General features: G+C 42.1%; 1 protein-coding gene across 1 annotated transcript in view; it reads right to left on the bottom strand.

Annotated features, from left to right (window-relative positions):
* The window catches only part of upb1 (ureidopropionase, beta), a 175,146-nt gene that overhangs the window by 58,431 nt on the left and 93,497 nt on the right, over window positions 1-23,218 (bottom strand). The gene's annotated exons all lie outside the window — the stretch shown is intronic.

Raw genomic sequence — 23,218 nt, 5'->3', positions numbered from 1 at the left:
AAGAGAGGTTACAATAAAAACCTGTGGCCTGCCTTTCGCAAATAAATTGTTTTGTTCTTAAGGCAGCACGGGATACAGAATTAGCTACCCCATATAAGACAGAGGGTGGTGGTAGATGGAAAGTATTTAGCCTGGAACTTGGTGACCTGTGGTGTTCTGCAGGATCTGTTCTGGGATCTCTGCTCTTTGTGATTCTTGTGAATGATTTGGATGAGGAAGTGCAAGTGTGGGTTAGTAAGTTTGCCAATGTCACAAAGGTTGGTGGTGTTGTGGATAATATTGAGGGCTGTTGTAGGTTGCAACAGGATGCAGAATTGGGCTGAGAAGTGGCAGGTAGAGTTCAACCTGAAAAAAGGTGAAATGATTCATTTTGGTAGGTCAAATTTGAATGCAGAATACAAGGTTAAAGACAGAATTGTTGGCAGTATCAAGGAACAGAGGGATTGTGGGGTCCATGTCCATAGATCCCTCAAAGTTGCCACCAAAGTTCATAGGGTGTTAAGGCGGCATATGGTATGTTGGTTTTTATAAGCAGGGGGATTGAGTTTAAGAGCCGCAAGGTTATGCTACAGCTCTATAAAGCCCTGGTTAGACCACATTTGGAATATTGTGTTCAGTTCTAGTTGCATTATAGGAAAGATGTGGAAGCTTTAGAGCAGGTGCAGAGGAGATTTACCAGGACGCTGACTGGACTGGAGGGCAGGTCTTATGAAGAAAGGATGAAGGAGCCAGGGTTTTTCTCATTGGAGCAAAGAAGGATGAGGTGACTAGATAGAGAGTGGGAGGGAGGGAGTGGGACAGGAAGCATTGAGTGGAAGAGTTGGTGAGGAGAAGTAACAAATAGGAGAGTGTCAATGGGGAAGAAAGAATGAGAGATGGAGAGAGGGAGAGAGAGAAGAGGAGGTGAAAGAGGGAGAGGACATGAGGTAGGGGAAGGGCGAAGGAGACTGAAGTGGCAAAATTTATTGTTAAATCAAGCCTGAGAATGCTCACTGTGTTGAAATGAAATCAGAAGTGTGGCCATTCTGGGAATGTCCCTAATGTGAAAATAAGATTTAAAATATGCTTTAAACGGGAATGACCTGAACTTAAAGTTTAAATTCCTTAGTTGTCGCGGTGGGATCTGATCGTGTTGTTGACCATTAGCCTAGACCAAGGGATGAGTAGTCCAGTAACATTACAATATCACTGGTGCTGCAAGATAGTAAAGGCTCCTCGCCAATGTTGCAATATCTGAGATTTGGGAGTTGTTTCTTTATACATGGATACCTACCACAGTTCTACCCTCATGATTTATCACAGAGGGGTTATGGGCTTTTCACCTTCAGCAAGAAATTTGTACCTGATGTGGTGATACTTGGGTAAGATTCAATAGTTGGATTCAATAGATGTTTGCGACAGCTACTGGAGTCGACAAATTACAATTAAAAGGCACTGCCCTGTCTGGGCTTGTACTGAATAATTTGGTTAACAAACTGTTGCCTGCTTTCTCAGTGTGTCATGTTGCAAGTATCCCCAGTAAGATTGAATCGGAGACCTTTATACCATCAGGACACATGGCATGATGCGATAATAACATCTTGAGCATATATAAGGACATATTTAGATTTAGATTACTCACAGTGTGGAAACAGGCCCTTCGGCCCAACAAGTCCACACCGACCCGCCGAAGCGCAACCCACCCATACCCCTACATTTACCCCTTACCTAACACTATGGGCAATTTAGCATGGCCAATTCACCTGACCTGCACATCTTTGGACTGTGGGAGGAAACCGGAGCACCCGGAGGAAACCCACGCAGACACGGGGAGAACGTGCAAACTCCACACACAGTCAGTCGCCTGAGGCATACCAGTTGTAGGACATAACCCAACAAACTGAAACCTCACAAAAATATAGAAGAACATGTCTCCAACTCCACTCTGCATCTTTCTTAGCAGAAAATTATCAGATCAGTGAATGCATAACCAGGAAAGCAAATTTGTCAGTCACTAATAAAAGGCACCATTAACTTTAAGTCAATATAAACCAATAGATGTCAGGTCACTCTCAGGGCAAGTGTCAGTATGTGTCAAATCAGTCTATATAGGATTTTATGGTCTTCTTCCTCTTTCAGAGATAACCACTACCTTGAGTTGTTGGTATACCCAAATCCAACAACTGGTGTGTCTGGAATTATCTGTATTTACCTAATGTTCTACATGCTTAAAATTGTCAGAGGTTGCTGGAAAAGCTCAGCACGTCTGGCAACATCTGTGAAGAGAAATCAGAGTTAATCTTTAAGAACTAAGTGATCCTTCCTCAGACTGACGGAGCCAAAACGTTTATTCTGACTTCTCTTCATAGATGCTGCCAGACTTGCTCAGCTTTTCCAGCAACTTCTGTTTTTGTTTCTGATTTACGGCATCCACAGTTCTTTCGGTTTTTCTTTAAACTGTCAGCTTTGCTCGAGAACAAACCCTGCAAATGCAATTTTCTTTTATATCTTTGAAGGTTGAATATTGCTGAGACGTTGCTTTCAATATCTTTGCTTACATCTAAGAGAGCTAACACAGGGCTGAGTGCCTGTTGACCTGGATTCCTAGCAAGAATTAGCAGCTTCAGGAAGGAGGAAAAACCTTCTTCCAATCTGTTATTTACTCAGCTTCATCAGCTAATCAGTAAACTTGACATTATACATGTTGAAACCTGCATTTCAAGATGATTTACAGAATCAATAAAGTCAACATTTTCCGAATCAACAACATCCCTCACAACAAAAACTTCTTACCATTGTTTGCAGAGTCAAATGGTTAACAAAAACTTCTGGAGGAGATTACAGGGAGGGATGAGGCCATGGTAAAATTTGAAAACAAGGAACAGAATTTTTAAAATCAAGACAATTGATTGACTGAGAATCAATGTCAATGAGCACTGGGGTGAGAGAAAAATGGGATTTGGTGCAACTTGAGACCTAGGCAGCAGAGATTTGCATCAGCTTAAATTGGAACATGGAAGAGCAGACTGGGAGTGGGTTGGAATAGTACAGACTGGAGGTGATAGTTAAAGGTTTGAGTAGTGGGTGAGCCAGTACAGGTGAACAGGGGGCATTATTACAATGTTAATGTGCATGCACACCCCGGGGCTGCAGTGGTTCCAGAAGCCAGCTGATCATTACCCTTCTCTAGAGTAATTAGGGATGGGAATTCAAGCCAGCCTCAAAGTTACACACTTAAACAGGGGACTTTTTGGAGGACAATTCATGGACTAGATCGACTGGCAAGTGGAAGCTACAATAATGTTATAATTGGTGCACTGGATACAAAATTTTAATGAGAACAAAAAGAAAATTACATAGCTATCCATACTAGGCAACATCCTGGTGAACCTCCTCTGCAGCCTCTCCAAAGCATCCACATCGTTTTGGTAATGTGGCGACCACAACCGTACACAATATTCCAAGTGTAGCTGAACCAAAGTCTGATACAACTGTATAATGACCTGCCAACTCTTGTACTCAATACCCTGTCTGATGAAGGAAAGCATGCCATGTGTTGTTCCTCTTTTCAAGAGGGGTAATAGGGAAGTCCCTGGCAATTACAGACCAGTCAATCTGACATCTGTGGTCAAGGTTTTGGAAAGAATTCTGAGGGATAGGATTTATGACTATTCAGAAAAGCATAGCGTGATTAAAGGCAGTCAGCATGGCTTTGTGAGGGGCAGGTCATGCCTCACAAATCTTACTGAGTTCTTTGAGGAAGTGACAAGACAGGTCAACCAAGGTCAAGCAGTGGATGTGGTGTATATGGACTTCAGCAAGGCATTTGATAAGGTTCCCCATGGTAGGCTCATTTATAAAGGCAGGAAGTTTGGGATACTGGGAGATCTGGCTGTCTGGATTCAGAATTGGTTGGCTGACAGAAGGCAGAGAGTGGTGGTAGATGGTTCTGCCTGGAGATCAGTATTGAGTGGGGTCCCGCAGGGCTCTGTTCTTGGGCCTCTGCTCTTTGTAGTTTTCATAAATGACTTGGATGAGGAGGTCGAGGGGTGGGTTAGTAAATTTGCAGATGACACAAAAGTTGGAGGAATCATTGATAGCTATTGCAGGCTGCAGCGCGACATAGACAGGATGCAGAGCTGGGCTGAGAATTGGCAGATGGAGTTCAACCTGGATAAATGCAAAGTGATGCATTTTGGAAGGTCGAACTTAAATGCTGAATATATGATTAAAGACAGGATTCTTGGCAGTATTGAGGAACAGAGTGATCTTGGTGTTCAAGTGCATAGATCCCTCAAAGTTGCCACCAAAGTGGATAGGTTTGTTAAGAAAGCATATGGTATTTTAGCTTTCACTAACGGGGGGGGGGGGGGGGGGGGGGGAGCGGAAATCGAGTCTAAGAGCCACAAGGTTTTGCTGCAGTTCTACAAGTCTCTGATGAGACCACATTTGGAATATTGTGTCCAGTTCTGGTCGCCCTACTATAGGAAAGATAGAGACTTTGGAGAGGGTGCAAAGAAGGCTTACTAGGATGCTGCCTGGACCGGAGGGATTGCCTTATGAAGAGAGGTTGACTAGGTGTGGACTTTTCTCTCTGGAGAGGAGGAGGAAGAGAGGTGACCTGCTCAAGGTATACAAGATAATGAGAGGAATGGATAGAGTCAATAGCCAGAGACTTTTCCCCAGGGCAGGATTGACTGGCACAAGTGGTCATAGTTCTAAGATATTAGGAGAAAGGTATAGAGGGGACATCAGAGGTAGGTTCTTTACGCAGAGAGTTGTGAATGCATGGAATGCATTGCCAGCAGTGGTGGTGGAAACAGAGTCATTAGGGACATTTAAGCGACTGCTGGACATGCACATGGATAGCAGTGAGTTGAGGGGTGCATAGGTTAAGTTACTTTATTTTACATTAGGATTAATCCTCGGCACAACATCGTGGGCCAAAGGGCCTGTTCTGTGCTGTATTGTCTATGTCCTATGTTTTTTTGACCACTATTGACCTGCGTTGCCACCTTCAGAGTACAATGGACCTGAACACCCAGATCTCTCTACATCAATTTTCCCCAGGGCTTTTCCATTTACTGTATAGTTCGCTCTTGAATTGGATCTTCCAAAAATCACCTCAAATTTTCCCCAGATAGAACTTCATCTGCCATTTCACCACCCAACTCTCCAATCTATCTATATTCTGCTGTATTGTCTGAAAGCCCCCTTCACTACCTGCTACTCCACCAATATTAGTGTCATTTGCAAACTTGCTAATCAGACCACCTATACCTTCCTCCAGATCATTTATGTACATCACAAACAACAGCAGAGCCAGCACAGATCCCTGTAGAACACCACTGGTCACAGTTCTCCATTTTGAGAAATTCACTTCCACTACTATTACTCTGCCCAGTAAGTTCTTTATTCATCTAGCTAGTACACCCTGGACCCCATGCGACTTCACTTTCTCCATCTGCCAACCATGGGGAACCTTATCAAATGCCTTACTGAAGTCCACTGACAACTGCAGCCCTCCCTCAATCAACTTTATCACATCCTCAAAGAATTCTATTACTTTGATAAGGTATGACCTCCCCTGCAGAAAACCATATTGCCTAACCCTGATAAGCCCATTTTCTTCTAAATGTAAATAGTTCCCACCCCTCAGTAACTCCTTAAGCAGCTTCCCTATCACTGACATCAGGCTCACTGGTCTATAATTACCTGGATTAATCCTGTAACCCTTCTTAAACAAGGAGACAACGTTAGCAATTCCCCAGTCCTCTGGGACATCACCCGTGTTCAAGGATGCTGCAAAGATATCTGTTAAGGTCTCAAAAATTTGCTTCCTTCAGTTACCTGGGATAGATCCCATCCGGACCTGGGGACTTGTCCACCTCAGTGCCTTTTAGAATACCCAACATTTCCTCCTTCCTTATACAGACTTGACCTGAGTAATCAAACATTCATCCCTAACCTCAACATCCACCATATCCCTCTCCTCAGTGAATAGCGATGCAAAGTACTCTAAGAATCTCATCCATTTTCTCTGACTCCATGCATAACTTTCCTCCTTTATCATTTAATGGGCCAACCCTTTCCCTAGTTGCCCTCTTGCTTCTTATATACAAATAAAATAATGTCAGTGTGAAATATGGAAATTGTATGGAAATAACGTGTCTTTCCAACACAAGGATCAAAAAATTGTCTGACTAACTGTGAAATACACAGATATATGGCTTTTGTTTATCTACCATTTGCCTTCTCACTTCTGTTTGCTCTCTCTGAAGATGCTGAATCTTGATCCCAAAGGCTTTCTCCTGGGTGTCCATCAGTGAACCTAGACAATTTGTTACAGGACTATGTGACTGTCAAGTACATATCAAAAAAAAGGTGAGGATTGCAGATGCTGGAGATCAGAGTCAAAAAGCGTGGTTTTGGAAAAGCACAGCAAGTCAGGAAGCATTCAAGGAGCAGGAGAGTCAACGTTTCAGGCATAAGCCCTTCATCAGGAATGGAGTGCATATACTGACTTCACATGGCTGTTAAAAGCTGATTCTTGCTCAGGTGACTGTTGCTGGCATTCATTGTCTACTGCCAATTGCTGTGTACAGCTGAATGGTTTGTTAGGCAACTTCAGACTCTAGATTGTTGATATGACACTGGACTGATCATGGATCAGACATATACAGATACATATGGGTACAGACAGCAGGTTTCCACATTTCTCTGAAAGACATTCACAAGTTATTTGGGTTTCTATGACAATCTGATTGTTCCTTGCTCACCATCACCATTGGGATCTTTGTCAAAGTGAATTCAACATGTGAAAGTAGCATACTGGAAAGTGACAAGATTCAAGAGGTAATTGGATGATTGTTTAGATAGAAATAGTGTGGAGGGTACGGGAAGAAAGCAAGAAAGTGGTACGATGTAATGATGCTCATTTGAAGAGTCAAAGACATGATGGCACAGGAGGTCTTTCAGCCCATAACAATTCTGTGATACCGTTGTATGGATTGTTCGATACAAGCTCATGTTCTACAGTTGTTTCTGACTTTTGGCATCTTCTGTTTAGATTTAATGAAAGCAAGTTTTGTAGCTCAGGTTGAGGTTCTGGATGTAGGCTTGCTCGCTGAGCTGAAGGTTCATTTTCAGATGTTTCGTCACCATACCAGGTAACATCATCAGTGAGCGTCTGGATGAAGCACTCGTAGCGTAGCTCAATTTCTATTTCTGTCTTTAGGTTTCTTTGGGTTGGTGATGTCATTCTCTGTGGTGACATCATTCCCTGTTCTAACGATACGAATGAGAATTCCAAGAAGCATGGCATTCCAACTGGAACTCTATCAACAAACACAGCAACTTGAATCCCATTTACCACCCCCTGAGAAAAAGATTAGGAAATGACATCAACCCAAGGAAACCTAAACAAAGAGAAAGTGGGCCTTACCACCCACTTACATCCAGAGGCTCACTGATGATGCTACCTAGTATGTTGACAAAACATCTGAAAACGAACCTTCCAGCTCACCGAGCAAACCTACATTCATTTCATGAAAGAATTGCATCTTTAAACAGTTAAAAAAGAAAAAAGGTCTTTACTGAGACTGAACAACTCATCAAATGTTTACACAATTCAATGTTGTGAGAGATTGTGCAATCAGACCAATAAACTACACAAAAACAAATACTAAATGTCATTCGTACCTATAAAGTGCCTGAAGATTGATCCTGGTGTGAAGTAGAGGAGAGTTACTGACGCCACAGACACCATATGCTCTGATCACCATATCATTTCTGTGCCAGTTAAAGATCTGATTACGAATCACATTTTCCAGATTTTGATTCACAGCCACTGGAGGTTGTACCAACACCAGAATATCAAAATTCTGCTTAAATCTTACAACAGTTTCTGATTCAACCATCCTTCCAGACAGTGAGTTCCAAACTCCCACCACCGAGTGAAAAGATTTCTCTTCCACTCTATTAGCTTTATACCCCCTTATCTTAAATAAATACTCCCTTGTTATTGACCCATAAAACTAATGGAATATCGCAACATCAAGATGTGACAGACCACAATACAGAGGTAAAAAAATTGTTGCACTGATTACACTGCATTGCCTCAAATTTCTGCTCCCTTTCAATACTGCTCCATTCTGTTACAGGCTGGAGATGGTTTGCAAGATTGACTCAAGCTGAGCAAATCAATATGTCAGCCTCACATCACAGAGAATTATCTCAATGTTCCAAGAAACACCCAGATTAGATTAGATTCCCTACAGTGTGGAAACAGGCCCTTCGGCCCAACAAGTCCACACTGACCCTCTGAAGAGTAACCTACCCAGACGCCTTTCCCTCTGACTAATGCACCTAACACTATTAGCATGGCTAATTCACCTGACCTTTTATTGCTTAGGGTTCCATCTTATCCTCTGTCAATTTAATGGTGCTAAAGAGTCATAGAATCCCTATAGTGTGGAAACAGGCCATTTGGCCCAACAAGGTCACACCGACCCTCCTTTTCAAACCCACTTCCCCACCCTCTTACTCTACACTTGCCCTGACTAATCCACCTAGCCTACACATCCCTAACACTATGGACAATTTAGCCTGGCTAATTCACCTAACCTGCACATCTTTGGACTGTGGGAGGAAACCCACGCAGACACTGGGAGAATGTGCAAACTCCACACAATGGTTCGAGGCTGAAATCGAACCTGGGACCCTGGCACTGTGAGGCAGCAGGGAAAAAAAAAAAATCAGTAAATTATTTTCATCATGCTAAGAACATTGGGGTTTGTGGGATGTGCACTTAAAGTTAGTGGAGGCACAAAGTCATTTATCTCATTTTTCCCAAGTATCTGTCAAAGTAACAGCACATTCACAAAATCATAGTTTAAGATTTACAGTATTTATAATTCCCTCTTAGGAAAGGTATTATTCTCTCCCTATTACTGAATTCAATAAGATAAACTAAAACCAAAATGAGATGAAATGCTTGGAATCTAATTAAACTGGAAGCTGCTTTTTCACCGCAATATTCAAAAACAAGGTCTCCATATTATGAGCAATAGGAGAACATCCATAACGTTGCAGGATGTTTGGCAGCAGCGGCAGGATGGGGTTGGTGGGTGTGGGGGAGCTGGTCATATGATATGATCACACAATTCAGCCCCTTAAGCTTGCTCTGCAATTTAAATACATCATGGTACATCTGATTGTAACTTCAAATCCACATTCCATCCTACCTAATTAACTTTCATCCCTTGCTTACTGCGAATCTATCAAGTTCCGCCTTTAAAAATATATTGAATATATTTAAAAATATACTGAATATGCTTACAAATATACACTGCTTCCTTATCCTTTTCAGGAAGAACCCCCCAAAGAGGAAATTTTACATCAACACCTCGTCACCATTTCTCTATTCAGTAATCATAAGAACATGAGAAACAGAACCAGAAGTAGCCCATTCAGCGTGCTCTGCCATCCAATAAGATCAAGGCTGATTTGACTTTGGTCTTAACTCTATAATCCTGCCTGTTCCCCAAAGACTTAGACCCCTCTAGCCCAACAAAAATCTGTTTAACTTGGCATGTTATTGAAAGGATATTATTAAACTAAAGAGGGTTCAGAAAAGATTTACCAGGATGTAGTTGAGAAGAGAGGGTTTGAGATATAAAAATAGATTGGAATGCCTTGGATCTTTTTTTCACTGGAGCTTAGGAGGTTCAGGGTTGACCTTGAGGTTTACAAAATAATGAGGGTCTTGGACAAGGTGAATAACAAGAATCTTTTCCTTAGGGTGGGAGGGTTCAAAACTAGATTGCATATTCTTTAAGGGAAGAGGATTTTTTTAAGAGACAAAGTGTGGTCAGTGTGTGGAATGAACTGCCAGAGAAAGTGGTGGATGCTGATACAGTTACAATGTTGAAAGACATTTGGGTAAGCTTAGGAATAGGAAAGGGAAGGTTCAGAAGGATATGGGCCAAGTGCAGGCAGGTGGGACTAGTTTAGTTTAGCAACATGGTCAGTATGGACTGGTTGTACCAAAGGATGCGTTTCCATGCTGTGGCAATGGCCAAGCGATATTATTGCTAGACTATTAATCCAGAGAGTCAGGTAATGTTCTCGGAACCGGATTTGAATCCTGCCATGGGAATGTGGAATTAAGAATCATCGACAACCATGAAATCATTGTTGATTGTTGGGAAAAGCCCATCTGGTTCACTAATGTCCTCACTTGGTCTGGCCTATACAGGACTCCAGACCCACAGCAGTGAGTTGATGCTCAATTGCCCTCTGAAATGGCACAAGCTATTCAACTGTACCAATCGCTACAAAGTCTCAGAAATGAAACTGAATGGATAACCTGACATCTGGGGGCTCGAGCCAAAATTGGGAGAGCTGTCTCACAGACAGGTCAAGGAACAGCCTGACATTGTCTGTAAGGTATGATTCGGACTATGTCCCAGACACCACCATCATCATGCCTGGTTGCGTCCTATTCCACCAGCAGGTCAGACCCAGTAGAGATGGTAGCACATTGGCATACAGTCGGGAGGAAATTGCCCTGGGAGTCCTTAGTATTGATTCCAGACCCTCTCACAGTCCTTGTTGAGACAAAGTCCCGCCTTCGTATTGAGAATAACCTCTATCGTGTTGTGTGCTAAATATGACAGACTTCGAATAGATCCAGCAACTCAAGCCTGGTCAGGACATGCTGTGTGCCATTAACAGCAGCGGAATTGTACTCCAACACAAATCTGTAGCCTCATGGCCCAGCATATCCTATTTGCAACCATTACCAAGAAGCCCAGGGCTCAACTCTGGTTCAATGGACAGTGCAGAAGGGCAAATCAGGAGCAGCACCAGATGTACCGGATGATGAGGTGTCAACCTGATGAAGCTATCGAACAGGACTACTTGCATGCTAAACAGCAAGTGATAGACAGGGCTAAATGATCCCACAACCAATGGACCAGATCTAAGGTCTGCAGTCCTGCCACATCCTCTTATGAATGGTGGTGGACAATTAAGCAACTCACTGGAGGAGGCAGCTCCATAAATACTCTATCCTCCATAATGGAAGAGCAACTGAAAAGGTTGAAGGTTTTGCAACAATTTTCAACCAGAAGCGTTGAACAGATGATCCATCTCGGTCTACTCCAGTGGCCCCAGCATTACAGATACCAGCCTTCAGCCAATTCAATTTACTCCACATGATATCAAGAAATGTTTAGTGCACAGGATATTGCAAGGTCTTTTCAGCAATAGTACTGAAGACTTGTGCTCCAGAACATGCTGCTCCATTAGCCAAGCTGCTCCAATACAGTTACAACATTGGCATCTACTCGACAATGTGGAAAATTGCCCAAGTATGCCCTATATATAAAAAGCAAAACATATCCAATCCGGCCAATTACTGTCCCATCAGTCTACTGTCGATCATCAGTAAAGCAATAGAAGGGGTCATCAATAGTGCTATCAAGCAGCACCTGCTTAGCCATAACCTGCTCAATGACACCCTGTTCGGGTTCTGTCAGGACCACGCAGCTCCTGACCTCATTACAGCCTTGTTTCAAACATGGAAAAAAAAGAGCTAAATTCTAGAGGTGAGATGAGAGTGACAGCCCTTGACATCAAGGTTGCATTTCACTGAATGTGGCATCAAGGAGCCCTGGAAAAACTGGTTAGAGTGACATCTACTGTTGTTGGAGGTCACATCTCCGCTCCAGGATATCTCTGCAGGAGTTCTTCATGGTAATGTCCTAGGCCCAAGCATCTACAGGTACTTCATCAATGACCTACCCTTCATCATAAAGTCAGAAGTGAGGATAATTGTGCAATGTTCAGCACCATTTGCGATTCCTCAGATACCAAAGCAGTCCAATGCAACAAGATCTGGACAATATCCAGGTTTGAGCTGACAAGTATCATTCACGCTACACAAATATCAGGCTGTGACCATCACCAATAAGAGACAATCTAAACGCTGCCCCTTGACATTCAGTGGTGTAACCATCATTGAATCCCCCTCTACCAACATCCTGGGAGTTAACATTGATCAGAAGCTCAACTGGACTCATTACAAACACAGTGGCTACAAGAGCAGGGCAGTGGCTAGGAATAGTGCAGCAAGTAACACATCTCCTGATTCCCCAGAGCCTGTCCTTCATCTACAAGGCACAAGTCAGGAGTGTGAAGAAGTACTCCCCACGTCTGGATGACTGCGCCCCAACACTCAGGACGTTTTACACTATCTAAGACAAAGCAGCCCACTTGATTGGTATTATATCCACAAGCATCCACTCCCTCCACCACTGATGCTAGTACCAGCAGTGTGTACTATCTACAAGATGCACTGCAGAAATTCAAAGTTCTTCAGACCTATGACCACTTCCATCTAGAAGGACAAGAGCAGATGATATATGGGAACACCACCACCTTCAAGATCCCCTCTAAGCCATTCTGAATTGGAAATATATTGCCGTTCCTTCACTGTCACTGGGTCAAAATCCTGGAATGTCCTCTTTAATGGTATTGAGGTTAACTGCTGCATTTCAAGGAGGCAGTTCACCATCACCTTCTCAAGGGCAACTAGGGACAGACAATAAATGCTGGCCAGTCAGCGACATCCACATCCCAAAGAAAACAATGATCTGCTTCACTCTAGAGGAGAGGATTCCATGGAAAACTACCATGAGACAGAAGTAATGCTTCTTCATCTCCATGTCATATGGGAGCCCCCACTATGGTGGGGCTCTGTACCAGAGTTCTAGATTCTTTGAAAAGAAAACATCCTCTCAGCATCAACCCTATCAAGCTCCTTCAGTATTTTATGTTTCAATAAGATCATTTCTCAATCATTGAAGGTCCAGTGGATACAGGTCCAATCTGCTCAACTGTTCTCCATATGACAAATCTTCCAAACTGCCACCAATTCTAGAATATGTCCCTCCTTAAGCAAAGTGACCAAAACTAGGCACAGTACTTTATGTGTCATCTCTCCATGCTCTGTACAGTTGATGCAAGACTTCCCTACTTTTACACTCAATCCCTCAGCAATGGAGGCCAATACCATTGGCCTTCTGAATCACTTGCTGTACCTACACGTGATTGGTTGCCTGAGAGGTAAATACAACTGTAGAAGGTTACCAGGGTGAAGGAGGACCAATCTGTAATGATCCCAACCTCCCCATCCCTCTTTAATATAGAGGAGGCTGGCTCAGGGATGTCACTGGGACATTTTAAAAATCACAGCCAGTGAAAGTTGGTGGCATATTGAGGACAAGAAGTCCAGTTAATGTAATTTTAAATAGTTTTTCATGATTTTCCATTGACACAAAACATGGATGCTGTCAATCTTCTGCCATTGACAACGTAAATGTTGAAGGCCATTTATATTGGTCCCTGATGGTGGCGCATGCACACGCGCTCACACACTTACCCACTGACTTGCTCCCTGCATCAGTGGCATTATACACACTGGTTTCAGATAACTGTTCATGCAGGAGTCACTTTTAGAGCATGCTGAAGAATATTTAACTCCTCTAGAATAATTCAAATACTGCTAATATTGTACTGAATCAGTACATCACAGCAATATTTGGCTTCTGTGTATTAATTAACATGCCCATGAAGCTGGCCAAGCAATCTTAACCTCAACACAAAAACGTTTTCCTCATTTCAGGAAAGGTAGGAAACTGATTACTCAAGGCTCAATGGGCAAAGTAGAAAATTGTGGATGCAATTCCTATTCTATGGACTTGATCACAATGGCCCAGTGCAGATGTGAGGGAGTACTGCACTGTCAGAGGTGCCAATTCTATGATAAGACATTAAAATCTTGTTCACCACCTCAGGAGGATGCAAATGATCTGGTGATGTTATTGCAAAGGTGAACAGGGTGTTCTACCTAGTGACATGGCCGATATTAGTCATTAAAATTACCCAATATGGGAACTGCCCAGTGAGGCCATTGCCAGATCTGGACACTGGGTGAAACCAGCTGAGTGTGTTTGTAACTATAAAGTGATAATTGACCTCAGGGTCCCCAACTGAATTGACAAATTCATGGCTGCAGAAAGGGGCAAGGGAATTTCCCTCTCCTCATCACCACCATAGAGCTCCCAATCCAGTAACACTCAAAAACTGAGTGAGAACCTAGCCATGATGATATCCATGATTGAACGGCCTGGATTCAGTCCAGGACTAAGAAGTTAAACAATGAAAAAACACCAAATAAAAACCAAAAGAAGCGAGGATGTTGTAAATCAGAAACAACAAATTGCTGGAAAAGCTCAGCAGGTCTGGCAGTATCTGTGGAGAGAAATCAAAGCAGAATGATCCTTCCTCAGGAAAAACATTCAGCGCTGCAAAAGGAGAGAGATGGGCCAAACATCAGTGTAAGGAAGCTCCAGTGAAAGAATCAATTGGACTCCCTCCCTGGCTATATGTCACAGAGTCATAGAGATGTACAGCATGGAAACAGATCCTTCGGTCCAACCCATCCATGCCGACCAGATATCCCAACCCAATCTCGTCCCACTTGCCAGCACCTGGCTCATATCCCTTCAAACCCTTCCTATTCATATACCCATCCAAATGCCTCTTAAATGTTGCAATTGTACCAGCCTCCACAATATCCTCTGGTAGCTCATTCCATACACGAACCACCCTCTGCGTGAAAAAGTTGCCGTTTAGGTCTCTTTTATATCTTTCCCCTCTCACCCTAAAACCTATGCCCTCTAGTTCTGGACTCCCCGACCCCAGGGGAGACTTTGTCTATTTATCCTATCCATACCCCTCATAATTTATTAAAACCCACAGATATTTCCAGAGAGGAGGATAGAAAGTTGGGGGTACTGTTTATACTGGACCTTATCAATTCACTTGCAGCAGCCCAAGTTCTAAAATTTTTATTCTCTGTTTAGCCAATTGGAGAGAAAAGACAATTTTAAAGGAGCGGCATCAAATAATTTCCAATCAAAAAGTCAGATTGAGTGATAATATACTGAAGTGAGAAGATTAAAGAATATATCAAAAAAGAAACTCAAAAGGTAGTGCCCAGTGTAGCAAAGAGCAATTGTCACATCAAGCAGCTGCAGTAGTGAATAAACCAGGCCATCAGGAATTCGCTGCACAGGGCTGAGGCGATGTGTGAAAAGCCCAGTCTGTGAGCTACGTGATAAGCTGCGCGTTCCACTGCAGCTGCCTTGCAGTCTCACCAAAGATTTATTCACTTTCCTTGCTCTCCATTATGCCATTTTTATAATCATATCAGAAACTTGGAAAACAGGAGGAAATTGATGGCACACAGGAAAATGATGTGTGCCTCTGGAATAAACTTTTACCAGTCCAGCAGCTATGTGATGTAAAATAGTTTCTCCTGCAGTTTACTCTCCTACAGCCCTTTGCACCCAGAGGTTACACTATACACAATTACAATAATGGTTGTATCATCAAACTGGATCAACACAGTCTTTTTCTTAGGTCAAATATTTACAACTCTACAAAACATTGGGAGTTAGAATTCTACTTCCAGCTTCCTCAACTAGTCAGGGAAAGGTGGGTGGGAGGCAGATAGGAAAACACATCCAATTCTGATTCTCAGTAAAGGGTTGAGTTATGTTGACTGAGGCTTTGAGACTACAGGAGTGCAGAAAGGGAGTAGTGACACAGAGGTTTCCACACTTTCCTCCTTAAGCCTTCTCACTCCTGCATGAAGTTCATTTGTGCAGACTAAGGGGTCATAAGAGGAAGAGTCCATCCTTGCCATAATAGCAGTTGGAACTGGACTAGCTACCTTCTCCTTATAGTCACATATCACTCCACAGGAGAATGGACATCAACAGATGCAGAAATCTTACCAGCTCTTTGAATGTACGTCAAGTCAGCAGCAGCCATGTGGCCCTTCCCAAATGGAATCAGTATCCCACAAGCTCCTCGCTTGCCCCAAAACATTCCTCACTTTCAGGCACCTTTTTAAACTCCAGGAACCTTCTCACAACATTGGGGGGTGGGGGGGGGGGGGGGGGGGGTGGGGAAAGCACACAAGGGTAGGGTTTGGAATAAGACTCAAGATGATCTTTTTCCAGGAGGTTGCTGACAGCAGAAACATCCTGCCCAAGAGCCTGAATCTACCAGGAGGTTGACTCTCAGACATGTGGAGAAAGTAGCTTGGCTGCCCGTAGACCCTGTCTTCAGGTCTGGCCTCCTACACCTCAGGGCTGAATTCACATGAAAGCAGAGTTACAGATGGTCTGGAAGTAGGACCAGAGGCAGCCTTGAGAGGGTGGGGGGAGTTCTGCTTGAAGACTGCACATTACATCAACTTCGATGACCAACAATAGCTGCTGGAACAGGACTAGCTACCTTCTCCTTAGTCACATATCATTCTAAAGGAGAATAGGCATCAACATCAACAGATGCAGAAATCTTACCAGCTCTAGAATTGTACAACTTTTAAAAAAATTTCACAGGTTCAAATGCCCTTGGACTCCCCTACTTTCCTCAGCAGCACCTCTTTTCCTAGAATTCTATAACTCCCAAAACTATTTAGCTGGAGTTTGGATTCACAACAGAGATGGATGGGTGAAATACTACAAAGACAAACTAATGGGCAACTTGAGATCTTGCAACAAAAACCTCAACAATTGTGAAGACACAGCCTTTGGTAGATTCTGTGGGAGCTGACAGGCAGATGGCTGAAACACTAGTAAAATTTGGATCAAATTCCCTGAAATCCCTCCCCTGCAGCATTATACCATCAGGTCTACAGCAATGGCCCAGCCCGTAAGACCCATATCATAGATGAATTGGGAAAACACTTCCCAGCCTTGTCCGACTTCCAATACCCTAGCCTGGGCAAGACTGGGATCTTCTTAAATCAGCACAATATAACACATTCACCGACAAGAAGCCCTAAAATATCAGGCAACAAAAGGATGATTTGCAATTATGCAACACCTTGTATGACCTTATATAGTCAATGAAATATTCGATGATGAGGTCTCTACAGGACAAACCAATTTGTATATAGCAATGAGAAAAACACTAGATAATCTGTTTTTGTGGGACAGTTTGAAAGTTAGATGTAGAAACAATATTTAATGGTAATGGTTTGTCTATAGCCAAATTTATTCACATAAGATACATCTGTCAGAGTGCTGCTGAGAGAGATTTGGCAGTATGAAGCTCCACTTCAAAACCAATTGATCACAAGCAGAAATAAAAATGCATCTTTGCCCATTTCCTCATCCAAAATAATTGTTCTAGCTGTTAAGTATTCATAGCCTAATCTAATCCATTAGGTCAAATTTCATGGATTGCAGCTTCCTGTTGCATTACCATCAGCAGAAATATAATTGGAAACCATCTGGTAGCCAATAGCTTACCAGCTGGAATATCAATACAGAGGGTTACAACTAATCAGAAAACCCTTTAAGTGAAAATGATGGGCATAATAACTGATGTTTTCATCACACTATTTACACTTTAATGAATTGTTTATCTCATTGCAAAGGAGAGGAAAGCAGATTGGAAACTATCTCCTAGCTGTTTTGACTTACCTTGTAAGTTTCCTTTGAAATCAGAACATATGATTGAGACACACAACCTATGACCACTTTACAAAACGTTTGAATCAATGACATGTTTGTTTAAAAGGAAGAGGAAATTTGGTTAATGACAGTGACTGTACTACCACTGAATGTGAAGGGGCGATGGTTACATTCACTTTTATTGGAATGGTCATTATCTGACTCTTGTCTGGTGCAAATATTGCATGATCCCTATCAGCTCAAGCTTGGATATTGTCCGGATATTGCTATGGATGGACATGACTGCTTCAGTATCTAAAGAGTTGGAAATGAAACCAAAACAATAATCATGAGTGAACATCCTGAACCCTAACCTCATAATGGAAGGAAGGGCATTTATGAAGCAGCTGAAATGGCTGAACCTAGAGAACATTCCTACAAAGGCTACTATTGTGATGATTGACCTCTAATAACCAGAACCATCTTTCTTTGTGTCAGGTATGACTTCAACTTGCAGGGAGTTTCTCCACATGCCACACCCAATTTCCACCTACTTCAATGTTATAATGACTCCTAGATACCAGATTAGAGCAAGTGTGGCTTTGATATCAAGGGCAGTAACTCTCTCCTCTGGAGTTCAGTTCTTTTATTCATACTCTGGGTGAGAGTGGTCAGGAATCAAGTGGTCCTAAAGGACCCCAAACTGAATGTCAGTGAGCAGGTTATTGGTAAGTAAGCGCAGCTTGACACCACTGTCTAGAACTTACTAATGATTGAAAGTAGACTAATGTAATTGCCCTGCTTTTTATGTGCAGGACCTACCTGGACAATTTTCCATATTGTTGAGCCAGTGTTGTAGCTGAACTGGAACCACATGGCTAGAAACGCAACTAGTCTGGAGCGCAAGTCTTCAGTGACCCATACCCTTTACAGTATCCAGATTCTTTAATAGTTTCTCATTATCACCTGGAGTGAATCAAATTGGCTGAAGACTGGTAATTGTATCAGCCTTAGGAGGAGCCTGAAATGGATTATCCACTCAACACTTTTGACTATGGACGCAAATACTTCATCTTTATTTTTTGCACAGGAAGGCAGATTATTATTTGAATGGTGAAAATTTGGGAAAGTGGGAAGATGCGACAAGACCTGGCATGAGGTGCAAGGCGGCAAATGTGTGTCAAAGCTGTCACTTTAAGAGGTAATTTGGTCTTTTTTTTAAAAAACAGATTGTAAAGCAGAGGTGGAGAGCTGTCTTAAGAAAATAAACAATTTGAGGGGTCTTGGGGTTTTTCCTTTAAGAGTTGGAACAATGGAAACAGGCTGGGTGTTGCCAGCTCTCTCAGACTATGCTTTCTAGTTTTGAGTCTTATTTTTAAGCAGAAGCAATTGAGATTGCAAGACAGTTGGAAACTTCAATGAATGTCTCTTGGCTGGTATTTTCTCTGAATCACCTCTTGATATTTTCTACCTCCTAGATTGGAGAACTACATGTGAGAATTTGTGTCTGAATTTGCCTTTTTGCTGAGGGCCGAGGGGGTGTGTTTATGGGATGTCACTATATTGGGACAGTTAATTTGTAATAGTTACTATATCTATTATTCAATTAAGTTTTCCAACAATTAAGCGATTCTAAATTCCTTTCATGTGTGTGTATTTTAACACAAGGTTTAAATAATTGTGTTTTGTTTGATGTGGAGTAATTTGACCAGTCACATCCCATCTGGAACACGTCACCTCACATCTACCTTTAAAATGAGAAAAAACTTTAAGATTAGATTACTTAGTGTGGAAACAGGCCCTTCGGCCCAACAAGTCCACACCGACCCGCTGAAGAGCAACCCACCCAGACCCATTCCCCTACACCTAACACTATGGGCAATTTTGCATGGCCAATTCACCTAACCTGCACATTTTTGGACTGTGGGAAGAAACCAGAGCACCTGGAGGAAACCAACGCAGACACGGGGAGAATGTGCAAACTCCCCACAGACATTTGCCTGAGGCGGGAATTGAACCCGGATCTCTGGCACTGTGAGGCAGCAGTGCTAACCACTGTGCCACAATTTAGGCCGTCTTAAAATATTTTGAGGGGGTCTGGTCTGGTCTATAGCAAACACTAAAGTTGAACTTCATGGCAAGAGGATTAGAGTACAGATGCAGAGATATTTTGCTGAAATTGTACCACAATTGTACTATGTACACTTTTAGTCTCCTTACCCAAAAAAGGAAGTTCTGGGTATGGACAATATGCAACAAAGATTCACCACACTGATTCCTGGGATAGCAGGACTTCGTACGAAGAGTGTCCGGATCCGTCATGACTGAATTCATTAGATTTTAGAATGAGGGAGAATTTCACAGAAACACAAAGAATCCTAATAGCACTGGACGGAGTAAACACAATAAGGGATGTCCCTGATGACCAGAGAGTCCAGAACCAGGAGTCACAGTCTCAGGATAGGGATAGACCAATTAGGAAAGAAATTTCTTTGTCAGAGAGCAGTGAGTCTGTGGAAGAGAAAGCAATTGAGGCCAAAACATTGAATGTTTTCAAGGAGTTAGATACAGTTCTTGGGGCTAAAGGGATCAAAGAGTATGGGGAGAAAGTGGGATCAGGGTTGGATGATTACCCATGATCATATTGAATGGCAGAGAGGTTCAAAGGGCCAAATGGTCTACTTCCTGTGCCTATTTTTCAATATTTCCATGATTTGACATAAGATGAGAAATAAGACGAGGAGTAGGCTGTTTGATATTAAGATCCTCAAAATAATAGTTATTGCCCAATTCCTATAGCCTTTGATTCCTTTATGACTTGCTCTAAATGAAGAAATTGCTCCTCATCGTAATCTATGTGGGTTGTACCCCTTGTTCAAAGATCTCCATCCAAGGAAATTAATCTTTTAGCAACCACCCCATGAAAGCAGTCTCAGAATCTTATATGTATGTATGTTTCAGCCTGTTTCACAACTGCATATAGGAGGACTATACAACTTTGATCTGATCAAATGTGGCATGATTTATTGTGTTTACTGCACAATGCTCTCACTGTTTGTCATTTGCTATAGGATCACTATATTAATACTTCATTTTTGAGTACTTTGTGTATACATGGAATATTGCCCTAAATTCTACATTGAACCAGAGGTGAACCAGTTGACTTACTGGTAAGTATAGAGTGGGGGATATAGCAGGCCATGAGGTTATAGACTGTAGGTAAATACAGTTCTGCTGTTAATAAAGCATAGCACTCATCCACAAACTCCATCAACAAACACATTGTGCAGTCCTTGCATGGGATTATTTTTTTTCATGCAAGGAAATCCCATGCAAGGACTGCACAAAACACCATATAGGACAAACAGGAAGACAGCTAACGATCCGCATCCATGAACATCAACTAGCCACGAAACGCCACGACCAGCTATCCTTAGTAGCCACACACACACACAGACGACAAGCAACATGAATTCGACTGGGACAACACTACCATTATAGGGCAAGCCAAACAAAGAAAGCCAGGGAATTCCTAGAAGCATGGCACTCATCCACAAACTCCATCAACAAACACATAGACCTGGACCCAATATACCGGCCTCTACAGCGGACAGCTGAAACTGACAACCGGAAGCGGCAGGGACAGGCCACTATAAATGCCGGAGGAAACACCACAGAAGCGCTTCACAGGAGGCTCCCAAGCACTGAGGATGTCACCTAGTCAGGGGACGAAACGTTTGCAACAAAAATTAATTCTGGATGATAAGATTGTACATTTACAATGAATCATTGGTGTAAAACCCCTCGCAGGAGGAGAGACAGACGATGTAATTATGTGCAGGAGTTTATGCCTCACCCCTTTCTCAAACCGTAGTAGATTAATATTAATTAACCCATTCTGCGTGACATGGAATGGATGGAGTTTGTTTTTTAAGAAACTGGAGGCACTAAATGCTGGACCTGTTTGCAGACTTTCAATGTCAACAGAGTGGTGGATGAGGCACCCTCATCCCATCTAGCCATTCATTAATTATTCATTCAGTGTTGGGGAAGTACCTTGGAAACAAAATGTATGGAGTGTCAGGAATCTTGAAACCACGGAGCCTGGGTACACTTAAACATATCATGATAAGAACTATATTAAGACTCACATGCCCTGGTATTCTAAAACATTTAAATGGAATAGTTATCTGAAAATTTAAAGAATTTCTGGGAAATGATAAAGTGCATGCATGTTACAAAGCGGACATAGTCACCCTCTGATGATTAAAACCAAAGCACGCAGAGAAGATAACCTGATCTCATATTCTGATAAGAGACATGTGACAAGTGGTATAATTTACCTCTTACCCTCAATCTGTTATAAAAGGAATGGTTAAATGAAGTGAAATCCTTTTACTCATCCTACAATTAACAAGTAACAACTTATTTTATCTAATTCCAACAGTGAACAAATTAACAGAATTAACTTTCAAACTGAACAATTTCCGCCAAAGTACTAACTATTCCCTAACTGAATTAAATTCTGCTGGAATGAATACTGTTCAAATAATACAATTCTGATTGATACGAAGAAAGTGATAAATTAAAACCTAATCTCTACAATTTGGCACAGTCTAAGTCTTCTCCACTTTATTTCTAAATTTTCCTTCTGTTGATCTCATGTCATAAACACCTTTCTTCATTCAAGTCTGATATCCAAAAATGCCTCTGTCAGATACTTGTGGCAGGAGTATTAGTTAAGAGTGCCGTGTATCTTTAGATGGTCTGCGAGAGCCCGATATTTACTCTTCAGATGACAGTTGGCTCTGTTCAGATGGCAGGTGGTTCCTTGTCAATTTTCAAAACTCCCGGTTTTACATACCCCCATGACACATTAAACGCTCATAATTTGATTGACATTTGTAAGCCAAACAAACAGTCAGTTTTAAACTCAATTGTCTGAGTGTTTTTTTTTAAATAATTGGCTGAATTTAAACTGTTGCCTGGATAAAATTGCTGCTTGGGTCTGCTAACTGCAAAGTCTTTTGGTACACTTATTTCCATTTTGGGGCTCTCTGCGCAATGCTTGCAAACTTCCAAGTACAGACAAAGCACAATCTCTCAAATGCATCATGCACTGCTTTTCGATTCATTTTACAATTTTACCATTTTTACACACCAACTTAGTGACAATGCACATTGTCATGCATTGAAACCACTGAGACTATGGTAATGTTGTGCCTGAATCAAACGGAAATATTTGACTTCTGTTATAAAATATTATAAGATTATGTTCCAAAGACTACAAATTGATAGATTTCTGGGATTAGATATGGTGGTAAATACTTAAGTTACAAAATTGGATGAGATGAAGTAATTGAGGGGGGAGACTGCTGGCAGAAGACAAAAAATTAGAATACAGGTAATAGACTGGAATGGCAATTGAGGTTAAAATGCAAGTAGGAATTTTAGACGACAGCACCAAACTGAGCTTTCTATTAGTGATGTCTGAGTTCTTGTCTTTCTTAAGACTGAATTGGTGATCATGCCACTACCAGAGGCAATGTGGAATTTTTTTCCAAAGAATCCCTAGTGTGGTAACATGGCCTCCAGCCCAACAAGTCCATGCAGACGTGGGGAGAATGTGCAAACTCCACACAGACACAGACAGTCACTCAAGGCTAGAATCGAATCCAGGTCCCTGATGCTGTGAGGCA

The sequence above is a fragment of the Chiloscyllium plagiosum genome, unplaced genomic scaffold (assembly GCF_037043375.1).
Source record: "Chiloscyllium plagiosum isolate Xiang-an unplaced genomic scaffold, Cpla_swu_hap1 HiC_scaffold_24, whole genome shotgun sequence".
In the NCBI taxonomy this organism is placed as follows: domain Eukaryota; kingdom Metazoa; phylum Chordata; class Chondrichthyes; order Orectolobiformes; family Hemiscylliidae; genus Chiloscyllium; species Chiloscyllium plagiosum.
This window is presented reverse-complemented; position numbering and strand designations above follow the sequence as displayed.